The sequence below is a fragment of the Helianthus annuus genome, chromosome 17, assembly GCF_002127325.2.
Source record: "Helianthus annuus cultivar XRQ/B chromosome 17, HanXRQr2.0-SUNRISE, whole genome shotgun sequence".
NCBI classification, from domain to species: domain Eukaryota; kingdom Viridiplantae; phylum Streptophyta; class Magnoliopsida; order Asterales; family Asteraceae; genus Helianthus; species Helianthus annuus.
In genome coordinates this window covers 96,670,022-96,683,360 of record NC_035449.2, presented here as the reverse complement: position 1 = coordinate 96,683,360, position 13,339 = coordinate 96,670,022, and positions in this window count along the sequence as shown.

Here is a 13,339-nt window from a genome sequence, read left to right as displayed (position 1 = left end):
TCAAACTCAGTGCATCACTCAAGAACCAAACACATTGATGTCAGATACCACTTCATAAAAGATCATGTTGAGAAAAGTAACATAGAAATGTATTTTGTCCCAACAATAAATCTGCTGATATTTTCACTAAACCTTTAGATGAAAATAGACACAATTTTTTAATCAGCAAATTGGGAATGGTCAATATGCAAATTGAACAAAAAGAAACTGTGTCACAAAATAAAGAAAAATCTGATATACAAACACCTGATCAGATTTCTTCTGGTGAAAACTCTGATAATCCATCAGAAAATTCACAAGTCACCAGGAAAATCTGGTAAATCACCAGAAATGTAACCAAGTCAAACATAATTTCTGATGAAATTTAAGATATCATATTTTTCTTTATCTTTTCACGTGCATGAACATAGTCCATATGTAATCATCATTTCTCATCCTTTTTGTAAATTTTATTTGTTCACATTTGTATTCCTTTGTGTTTCTTTTATTTTCTTTATTTTATAAATACAAATTTTATCTCTTTAGACTAGGGTTGATAACATCATGGATAGAAACTTTCTGGGAACTCGTTAATGGCAGTTAGTTCTCTCTCCTTCATTCATTATACCTCATCAATATTAAGGAGATAGAAATGACATATGGGAAGATAATGATGATAATTATTAGAAAACAGTCGCCTAAACCATTAATGCAGGAGATTTTATCTCAATTTGTTATCTTTGTTGTTTGACAGAAAATTAAATAACAAATAAAATGTAGATAGTAAATCTAAAGTAGGTAGATGACATTTAGGGCAAACTTAACTTTCACTATAAATGACTACCTCTCTAAGCTAAGTCAGTCACTTTCATTCGAAAAACCCTAAAAAACTTTTCATGTTCTTCATATATTTTTCACCAAAAATGGAAAGGATTCACCCTGATTGTTTTCCACTTCCACACCATCCTTACCACAATTTAAGAATCAGGACCAACTTTGAGGGTCCAGCATGGGCAAGATGCAATGTCATCCTAAACATGCTTATGTAAAGCCCACTGGATTATTCCCTATCAGCACACATAATGGTCTATCCAGACATCTTGCAGATGTTCTGGAAAAATGCAAGAATTTTGCTGCATCAGGGAAGGGGTTTAACTTCCATTGGAAGTTATCTGCTTGACACACCGATCATCATCACTGAGGACTTTTAAACCTTAATGATGAAAACAATGTCCTTATCTTTACAAGAGCATAGATTGATGAAACCCTAACCCAAATGGGGTACAATATGGATAACCCAAATAGGCCAATCTCCAAAACTGGCTTCATCAAGCCATGGCAGTACTTGGTAACTCAGATGGGGGTATGTTTTTCCAAGAAAATCATAAACCATCATGAAATCTCCTATAGGTTGATGGAACCTATACATGCACTTGTACAGGACATCCCTTATAATTTCTCTCATTATCTAGTGAAAGATATTACAAGTAACCTGTGGTCTGGCAGGCCTTTCTTAGTGTATCCTCGTTTTCTGATGAGGATAATCACTAGCCAGCTCGGATTTGGAGGTATTCTTGCATGGTAACCCAGAGCAGAAGTGTTACTCCAATAGAATATCAGACACAAAATGCTCATACCAACTGACCATAACACTGTTTTGGAGACCCCTCTTTGGTTATTCCATCAGAGCATATATGGAGAAGAGGAGATAGAACTTGATTAGGCTGTTTTTTTTTTTGTTTTGATTGTAGAAAGTTAATATATTATGTTTTTTTACAATTTTGTTTTCTGTTAACTGGTTGGGGGAAGGAAAAACAAATGGGTAAAAAGCATACGGTAAAACAAAGAAGTTAATACCACAAAACAACTTGTGTTCATCAGAACAAAACGTTTGTCACAAAAATTAAAGTTTCTGATAACAAACAGTTGAAATCTGGTAAAATCTAGTAACATAACTTCAAAATCTGATATAAAACTTTTGCTTAAAAGATGTTGAAAAATCAGAAAAATTCTAGACAGTTAAACATTAATAAGGAATGATAATGATAAAATGAGACAACAACCGTGTGAAAAATTTTAGAAAAATCATAAACCATCATTTACATTTTTTTCAAAAATTCCTTGAAGAAAGAACATACTTGGAATCAACCAGAAAGCCATATATAAGTCATATTACACTACGTAAAAAATGGGCTACGGCCACACTTTTGGCAAAACCGCCCTGCCACACTTTTGAAAAATGTGTGGCTAAAGGTCAATCATAATATTTTAAAACTCATTTAGCCACATGTTTTATTATCAATGTGACCATTGTATATCGGTTCAGAACCTTTAGCCACACTTTTAAGAAAGAATGTGACATTTATTAGCCACAACTCGAAATGTGTGGCCAAATCTGACCTATGGTCACATGATTTTGTTTCATGTCACCAAACACACACACGTGTATTTGAAACCTTTAGCCACACTTTAAGAAAAAAACTGTGACATTTATTAGCCACACTATCAAACTGTGGCCAAATATGATCTACGACCACATTATTTGTTTTCACGTGACCAATAACACATGTATTCAAATTCTTTAGCCGCACTTTAAGAAAAAAAATTGTGACATTATTAGCCACACTATAAAAGTGTGGCCAATATGATCTATGACCATAGTATTTGTTTCATGTGACTAAAAACACATGTATCCAAGATCTATAACCACACGTTAAAAAAAATAGTCACACTAAAAAAAAAAGTGGCCAAATGTGATCTATAACCATGTTATATGTTTAATAACATGGCTAAAAGTTAATACATGTGGCCACATATAATCGTATATTATTTTGTGTGACCAAATGTTAGACAATAGACACACTTAAAATTAAATTTTTTCATATGGCTTCACATAAATATTCGTCACACCAACGTCCCTTTGTTTATTTTATGTGACGAAATATATCAAATGTCATGGAAAAAATGTGTGACCAAATGTTGGACTTACTATATATTTAAAAATTCCCACCAAAATATTTCATCCTAAAACTTAAACTTCCCGCAAAAATATTTCATCCTAGAAATTTCCCCCAAAATATTTCATTCTAATTTAAAACTTCCCCCTCAAATAATATTCCAATTTTAAAAATTACATAATTTAATATTATAAAGAATAAACTGCTAAATCCGTCCCTGGGGTTTGATCAATTTTGCCAGATCCATCCAAAAAAGTTTCTTTTTCTCACATGGAATACTGAGGTTTATAAATCGTTGATAAATCCATCCAAATCTCTAACACTATTAAAATTCAATGTTAAATGAGCGCTATTCTTGTCATTCTGTTTATTTATTTAATATTTCTAACTTTTTTTATTATTTAGTATTATTATTTTGTTTACGCATTATTTTATAAATAATAATAATAATAATAATAACTATAATAATTTTAAGCATATATAAGTTTATTAAATTAATATACTAATAAACAACACTAAAAAGTTATAGTTATGGTCGGAAAAACAAAATTAAAAATCATTACTATTTTATTATATTTATTGTATATAAAGAAAATTATATATAACAGAGTAACGATACTACTTATTAATATTATATATAACATCCTATGCTCCTCTAAGTTGTTAGCTACTGATGTCACTACAGTGGCGAAGCTTGAGATTTTCGACCGAGGGAACATAAATTAACGGCCCTAAAAATTTCTACAAAACCAGGGGGTCGATAATGTATATACCTAAAAATTTCTATACAAAAACTAGATACTCTCCACTACTGAGCGAAAAGTTCGGAGGGTCGGCCGCCCCCTCCTGCTCCTTAAAAGCTTCGCCCATGGTCACTAATCTTAATGTACGATCAATGTATTTCAGACCATCTTTACAGTAGTGCCCTTTTGTATAAAGTTTTTACTTGGAAATGTACCTACTTTTTTGGCGTTTTCGGTACTAGTACTTTCGGTTTGGTACAGTACCAGTATTTCACCCACATTTACTTCTAAAAAACCGCTACCATCCCGATTCCATACAATACCGCATCATACATTTTAGGTACAGGTACCCATATTTGACGATTTTTGGTACCAGTACCATTACTTTCGGTACCAATACTGAGATCATCCCTAATCATATATGTGTTATTGGACCATATTGACTCTTAATGGATCACAATGGTCAATAGTGAATCAGATTTGTGTTAGTGTGTGACAACCCTCACTAAACCAGGTATCCGTACTATTTAATTAATAATTAATTACTGCTTAATCACTGTGCTTAACTGAAATTGCTGATGAACTGCTACTTGATTTCTAATACTTGTATATTCCTGCATCATACTTTGATTTCTGTCACTACATTATTTACATACTGAACTCTAGTGACAAACATGATGCACAAAAGCACAGTAGCACTATGAACGGATAACCTATTGGACATGCTGATAAAGCCAGCATCAGGCAGACACTGCCTCTAAGGCCTGTATGAGCCAGAAATATTTTACTACACCCATAGTGAGTGTAGGGATACAAGGGTTGAGAACTGCGTCTCTAGGAATAAGATATAATGACTGGATATGCCTAAAACGTACTCTAAGCACCAAACACAACACTTTAATAAACATATCAGCTTCTGGCTAACTAATAAAGTGCCAAAACATGAGGAAAATATTCCTGACACTTTGGGGAATAACTTGTGTCACTAAAAATGATATATACGACACTTAAAAGCTTATTTAAGCACTTTAACGGATTACTATCCAACCGAACAACCGGACTTTACCCGGAACATAAAAATATTGACAGTAACAATATTGATCTTTTTTCTGAGCCAGTTAGGGTCCCTGAACACCCTAACACCCGCATTAAAGCACAACACACCACTAACCGAGTTAACCCTAAATCTAACTTGGTTTAACTTAACTAATCATCAACTATCTAGTTGAAATTGAACTAGTACCCCCCCCCCCAAAGAAATTGGCCAACTAGGAGGGGACAAGAGTTGATTACTTTTGATTATTTTGTTCTATTGTGTCTAGTATCTAGTAGACAAGGGAACCATTGGATTATAACTCACCATTTGTCTATAAGTTCCAAGACTTGCTCACTATATCATTCACATTCCATTCTTCACCACAAAAACTCTCTCTCTCACCCTCTCAAGCTCACGGCCAAACCCCCTTGGGACACCACCACCATCATTCGACTTCCATCATCACATTCCAAGGTTATACAAGTGTTACGGGTCACGCATTAGGAGCCTTGGAGCTAACGGAAGGCGAAGGACCTTTCTAATTTGCTTTTATCCACCTCATCTTCGCATAGATTCTTCCCTAGCCCCGAGCTAGAGGTATAATGCTTAAAACCCATACTCGAACTAAGCTAAGGTGGTTAATAAGATTTGTAACGGTTAAAACTCGGAAACTTGCATTTTGAAACATTAAGTCTACTAAAAACATGAATCTTGTTGGTTAAAAGCATATGAGTTGTGTAAAAGTTGTAGTATTTGAAAGTTGTGAATATTTAGGCCCGATCTACGTTGTGGTAGCTCGGATCACCATTTAACCCGGTTTGGTTAAGATCATGGATCTTGACATAAGCTTGTTTCGGACGGTACAAGGGTTAAAAGGTGAAGCTCTACCACACTAGAAACATGAACTTGTATAAAAGTATTTTTACTTGGAATATAGTGTTTAAAACTAGCGGATCTACGTATCTGCAAGTGGTATTTTCAAAGGACCAAGTGTCGAGAAAATCATATTTTCTAAAAGTCGGATAACACACTAACAAGTATGATTTTTACAAACCACGAGTGTATAAACACTTGTGAAATGAAAAGTTTCGACAAAATAACAATCTTTGTAAAAGATGACGGGAAGTTGTAAAGATGGATTTATTCTAAAAACGAGGTTTTTACGAGATTAAGCTACTTTATATAAAGATCCACAAAATACAATGGAATTTACACTATGGTTTTCGGAAAAACTACAAGTTCATGCGATTATGCGATTTACATACTTGTCGACTAGTTTGATGTGTCGAAAATTGTTGATTGAATAAAGAAGTTGTTGAAATGATTTTGTAAAAGAAAATGATACGCTTGAAAGCGTGGCCACCTCCAGTTACAGGGGAAACTCTGGCGAAATTTTTCTAAAACCTAACACTTAGAATTATTTTCACTATAAGTGTTAGAAATATCTTTTCGACATGTTTTCAAAATATATTTCGCCACGACTTTATTTACAAATATTCGGAGGTGGGATTTTCACAAAACTGAACGTGAAAAATATATGTTTATTTTCACAACACTGTTTATGATTATTTTGTGAAAAATACACAAATATTATTTTTAGAGTAAGAATAATATTTCCGAACATTGACGAATCCAAAATATTACGAACGCTTCCACGATAAACATATAAGTTACAACGGTAATTATTATTACCACACGGTCGCTAAAACGTAACTTACGCATTATGCGGAAATAATTGTGAATGTATATTTATCAACGTATTATTTTTGGGAAATATTATGTGAAGTGAAAATATAATATTTTTGAGAAAAATACTTATATTTTGGAATTGGAAATAAATATATTAAGTGAGACTTAATGGTGTAAATGGTGTAATTCGAACGCACATGTATTAAATCCCCCATCCTTGGGAAGGAGATTAACTACCAAGTATATACGAGAAGTAAACACGAAATAGTTGTCTAACTATTTCCCAAAAACTTAAACTATAAAGCTAAGGCACGGCCGTCCGTCTAATAGAATTAGCACATGTAGGTCGTTGCACAGCTGCCCGATTTGGAGTACTTGGTAGAGACGCACCGACTGTGAGTTCATGTCCCCCTTTTCTCTTAACTATTTTCAGTTTTCTAAACTGCGGGGGTGAAATACATGTTACTATGATTACGAATATTTCTTACATGGTATGGTCAGCTAAGGAAGGAACTGTTAGGTTATGTGATTTGGGTAGGTGAGACCTTAAGAACATTAGTCCTCGTAGTACGATCGAGGGATACAAGTGATAGGCCTATTTGAGCATAGCAAACACCACCCATGCGCCCGCAGGTTGGACCATGTGGTGACCTTGTCGTAACACCACCCATGCGCCCGCAGGTTGGACCATGTGGTGACCTTGTCTTAACACCACCCATGCGCCCGCAGGTTGGACCATGTGGTGACCTTGTCGTAACACCACCCATGCGCCCGCAGGTTGGACCATGTGGTGACCTTGTCCTATCCCCTCCCATGCGCCCGCAGGTTGGACCATGTGGTTACACATTAACTGATATGTTTCCTTATTTGCTTTCATACCAGAGTTTACAAAATATTCACACTTACAATGATTATAAAGGTTTATTCGCGCGCACATACTAAACGCATGAACTCGCTCAACATTATTGTTGATTTTTCAACTTACATGTATTTCAGGGAATTAAAGGATCTGGCACGGTATGGCACGTTTTCCCGCTGCACTAGTTTCCGAGGTCATCCGGGATTTAGGGAATGTGACTCTTTCCTGGACAAGTCACAGTCCTTAAACTGTGTTTATGTTTTGTTTGTTTGTTGAACAAGACTATGGTTGTTAGGGTGTATTCCCGTTAAAACAATGGTATTGTATTTGGTTTTCAAAACTTAATGGATGATCTTGCATGTTTTTAATTCATATAGCTTTGTTATGATTAAGCTAAGGTATTAAGAAGTCACACCAAGTTAACCACGCTTCCGCAAAGCCAGGGTGTGACAGCTTGGTATCAGAGCTCTGATCATAGCGAACTAGGATTCCTTCTCGAGTCTAGACTATGATCACTAGGGCTCTCACGAAAACATTTTTACTGCATACCACTTAAGTCCAGATCCAAAACCTTTTTATAAACACATGTTGAGCACATTTTATTTATTTATTATTAGGCTCAGTCTTGGAGGCTGAGGCTCGGTCTTGGAGGCCGAGGCTCGATCTTAGAGATCGAGGTAGATGGCTAGTGAGACTAGGAAGAGTAGGCTCAGTCATGAAGGTTGAGGCTCGGTCATGGAGGCCGAGGCTCGATCTAGGAGGTCGAGTTGGATGATAGAGCAGTCTTAGAGACTGGGAGGAATTTGGCTAGTGGGACTAGGAATGTCAGCCTTGGAGGCTGGGAGGAATTTGGCTAGTGGGACTAGGAATATCAGTCTGGGAGGCTGGGAGGCTAGTGGGACTAGGAGAATTATTTGATTGCTTATTGCTGGCTAACATGTTTATATGTGGATGTGATTGATTGTTATACGTATATGTGTTTATGTTACAAATGTCATGCTTTCATCATATACAAGAAAGATGGACACTACGAATCCGATGGCCATAGCATCAGACGACATAGTACATCGAAGCACGAGGTGCACATTTCCGATACTACCGGCACAGACAATGACGACTTTCAGCCCTTTTGCGCTGCCTGAAGTCGTAGCAGAGCCTACTAATGGCCATCTTGTTGGAAATTTGCCACTCGCGGTGATCCCTGCTCCTGTGCCCCCTTGCCGCTTATCCCATTGTTGATATGCCCCCGACGTGGCCTCTGACGACGATAACGATCTGCTAGAGGAGGACCCATTCGAGGGCGAGGCCCTATTGCTGCTGGTATTAGCCTACTGCTTGCGGACGCTCCTGCAGGGGAAACTCATGCCCGTTCCCCTGTCCCAGACTCATTTGAGTTGCTGACATCCGCATTTTCGCATATACAAGGAGTGCAGCACCATTCACACGACGCCGACTCTGATACGGCATCATCGGCTGCACCGATTCCCGCACATAGCTTTGAGTTTGATCACAGTATTGAGGGTGATCCTGTTCTTCCATCTGGTTTTGATCCAGACCATGACCTTGAGTTCATACGCTTAGGCCAGCCCTTGGAGGATCCTGTAACCCCCTGTGATGGTTGATCCAGCTGATTTTGAGATAGGGTTTGTTGATCTGGAGCCAGCCGTGGCCCCTGAGCCAGGCGTCGCTCCTAACACCGCATTAGAGCATGACCCTGTTCATGCCAACGCACCTGCTGTTGCTCCTTGATTGATCATCTGCTTGGACGAGAGAAAATTTGGGGTAACTGTGCAAGACAATTTATTATTACGGGGGCCCACGTAATAACGACTTGTAGTGCACAGAAATCCTGGTGGACTCTGCGGGTCAAGCTAATAAAAACCCATGTGGCAGAAAATATCTAAAACACGAATGACCAAGGCGATGAAGCCTCGAGTTCGTTCCATTTCAAACAACAAGCCAAATTGGCAAGCCTATGTGAAGGCTCAGAAATTTATTTCCCCACCAATACATTGAGTATATTTACGTGTAAAATTGGGTGAGTACATGATGGCTTATGGTGCTATGTATCTCATAGACAATTGGAAAGTTGTCTAACCCACTTCATGCCATTTCGACAGAAGAGAAAGCCACCCAGGCGTGACACAAACATCAGTATGTTGCCAAGGGTAGAAGCCGAGCTGCGAAAACGCAACTCACAGGCAATTGCACGACATGAAGCTCTCCGCTTTTAGCACAGCAATGGCACTACTGGAAATAACTCCCCAACTGACCACACTTATAAGCAGTTCCTGAACTGCAAGCCTTTGAACTTCGACGAAACAGTAAGCACCATTGCAATTGTTCGTTGGTCCGAAAAGATTGACTCCATTCTAAGAATGATTAACTGTTCACCCCAACGGAGTGTTACCTTTACCTCGGGGTCATTTCTAGATGGCACACTCTCATGATAGGATCTTCAGATTCAGACCCTTGGTACAGATGCTGCCTATGCACTGAGCTGGGACGAGCTCAAGGAAATGATTAAGGAGAAATATGGTTCTAAGACTGGAATATCAGAAGCTTGAGATGGAGTCCTGGAATTTGAAAATGGACGAATCAGAGATTCCTGAACATGACCAGCGATCGCACGACTTGCCTAGGGTCGTCACCTACTAAGTCATTGATGTTGTATGATACAGTTGGGTACCTGTAAACCTTCCATTCTGGTCTCGATTTGTGGCAATGAAATCGAAGTGATATATTGTTTATGTTCTATAACATGAGATGTTATGTGATTGATTTATTGATAACATGAGATGTTATGTGTTGATATTGTTGTATACTTACGCACATTTTACCTACTATGACCTGACCCGTACGATCATCATAGGAAGATGCCTCCAAGACGGGATGTACGCATACCCACCAATGAGGCGGAACTTCAGGGAATCATTGCTGCAGTCATCGCACAATATGAGGCCCATCACTCCGAGCGCAATGGAGGTACCTCAGGAAATAACCCACCCAACGGCTGCACCTACAAGCAGTTCTTAGGCTGCCAACCCCTACATTTCGACGGCACTGGGGGTGCCGTAGCCTTCGTACGCTGGATTGAGAATACGGACACTGTTTTGCGTGCGAGCAAATGCGCCCCAAGAGATCAGGTCACGTACATTTCCGGGCTGTTCCGAGATGAGGCTCTGTCATGGTGGAAACTTCAGGTTCAGACAATGGGCGAGGTTGCTGCGTACGCTCTATCGTGGGACGAGCTGAAAGAGCTAATGCATAAAAAGTACTGTTCGAGAACAGAAAGCCAGAAGGTAGAAACTGAGTTCTGGAACTTGAAGATGGAAGGTCCAAAAATAGCTGAGTATGTGGAGAAGTTCCAAGTTCTATCGCGTATTGTTCCTTACATGGTAGATCCGGAGTTTAAAAGGATTGAGCGTTTCAAGTGGGGATTGGCACCCCAAATCATGAGCATGGTAACGGCATCAAAGCCTGCCACAATCTCTGAGGCCATCAATCTAAGTGTAGCCCTGACGGAAGAGGCAATCAGGATGGACAAATTTTCAGCCTCTAAGGAGAAGAAGGAGACTCATGTAGAGTCATCTGGGAACAACGAGAGGAAGTTGGCGAATTTCAAACAAGGTACCCAGTCGAGTAGCGACGACAAGGCCAAAAAGAGAAAAGAGTACACGGGTATTCTACCAAAGTGCGACAACTGTCGACGTCCCCATAACGGGCGGTGTAGATATGGAAAATGTGGTAACTGTGGTAAGGTGGGACATGTCAAGGAAACATGTCGGCAAGGTACTGAACATGGAAATAGAGGTCAAGATGGTAACGGAAATCGTGGAGGAAATATCAACGACAACAACTATCAAGGCAGGGATGGTGACAACCAAGGCTGTGGCCAAGCATGTTTTAATTGCGGTGAGGTGGGGCATTTCAGGAAGTATTGCCCTAAGAACACTCAGGCACGTGGATGAAAGCTCAACAGCGGGGATAGAATCCAAGCGTGGATATCGGTACGTCTCATAATAGTCAATGTTACGCTCTATTTGACAGTATTGTCAAACTTTAGCTTCAGAAAATATAGTTGTTTTAGTAGTAAGTAACCTAGATACCCGGTTCTTGATAGAACAAGCCTAACGGGGGCTTCGATGTGATAATTGGGATGGATTGGTTGTCGAACAACCCAGCGGAGATTGTCGTCCGCACCCCGGCGACGAACGGAGAAATGATGGTGATTCATGGAGCAGGATACGCTCCTACGGATCATCAGGCAAAGAAGACATAAAAATTTTCGCACAAAGGATGTGTTGCATTCTTGGCTCATGTCGTGGAAAAAGAAGCCAAAGAACCAAAACCCGAAGATATCCCTGTGATGGAAAAAAAAACCCCGAAGTCTTCCTCGAAGACTTGCCAGAATCGTCTCCTCAACGATTAGTCGAATCCCGCGTCAATTTAATTCCAGGCGCTGCACCCGTAGTCAATGCATCGTAGCGACTTGCATTTTCGGAGATGCAAGGATTGACAGAGAAGTTTTAGCAATGGATAGAGAAGGAAGATAACAGACCAAAATTCCCTTTTGGGGTAACCCCATTACCACTCGTCAAAAAGAAGGATGATGATTTTCAAATAAACATCATCTACCGGAAGCTGAACAAGCTGACGATCAAGAATAGATACCCTCTGCCAAGAATTGGTGATCTGTTTGATCAGCTGCAAGGTTCAAGCTTCTATTCGAAGATCAATTTGCGATCTGGTTACCAACAGTTAAGGATACAGGAGGAGAGTATCACAAAGACAGCCTTCAGAACTCGTTATAGGCACTACGAGTTTTTGGTTATGCCGTTTGGTTTGACAAACGCACCTGCAGTATTCATGGATCTAATGAATCGAGTTTGTAAGCCGTACTTGGATAAGTTTGTGATTGTATTCATCGATGATATTTTGATTTATTCAAAGACGAAGGCTGAGCACGAGCAGCATTTAAGAGCCATTCTGGAGCTGCTAAAGAAGGAACAGTTGTATGCCAAGTTCTCTAAGTGCGAGTTTTGGCTACAAGGAGTGCAATTCCTTGGGCACGTGATAAATGGAGATCGAATCCACGTGGATCCAACCAAGGTCGAGGCGATCAACGATTGGGGAACGCCAAAGACGCCAACCGAGATTCAGCAATTCTTAGGTTTGGCTGGCTATTACCGAAGATTCAATGAGAATTTTTCAAAGATCGCTCAACCATTAACGCTACTCACACAGTAGGACAAGAAGTTTGATTAGGGAATCAAACAGGAAGAAGCGTTTCAGATATTGAAAGATAAGCTTTGCAACGCGCCAATCTTAGCCCTACCAGAGGGTACAGATGAATTTGTGGTATACTGCGACGCATCGCGTCAAGGATTGGGTTGTGTGTTGATGCAACGCCAAAAGGTTATTGCCTACGCGTCACGCCAACTGAAGGTACATGAAAAGAACTATACCACACACGATTTGGAACCCGGCGCGGTGGTTTTTGCTTTAAAGATCTGGAGACACTACCTTCATGGTACGAAGTGCACAATCTTCACAGATCACAAGAGCCTCCAGCACATATATTCAACCAGACAGAGTTGAATATGAGGCAAGGACGATGGGTTGAGCTGTTGAATGACTACGACTGCGAGATAAAGAATCATCCAGGGAAGGCGAATGTGGTCGCCGATACCCTAAGTCGAAAAGAAAGGGTCAAGCCCATAAGGGTTAGGGCTTTAGAAATGATTATTCAAACCGATCTTTCCTTACGCATTCGTACAGCGCAGCAAGAAGCTCTCAAGGAAAGAAACCTTGAAGAAGAGTATCTCCGTGGGATGGAGAAGTTATTGATGCCAAACAAGGAGGGAACGTTGTGTTTTGAGAAAAGGATTTGGGTTCCTTTGTTTGGAGGTTTAAGGAAGGTTATTTTCGATGAAGCTCACAAGTCGCGGTACTCTATCCACCCTGGAGCGGATAAGATGTACCAAGATCTTAAAGATTATTATTGGTGGCCTAGGATGAAAGGCGATGTGGCTGTTTATGTGAGCAAATGTTTAACTTGCGCTAAGGTTAAAGC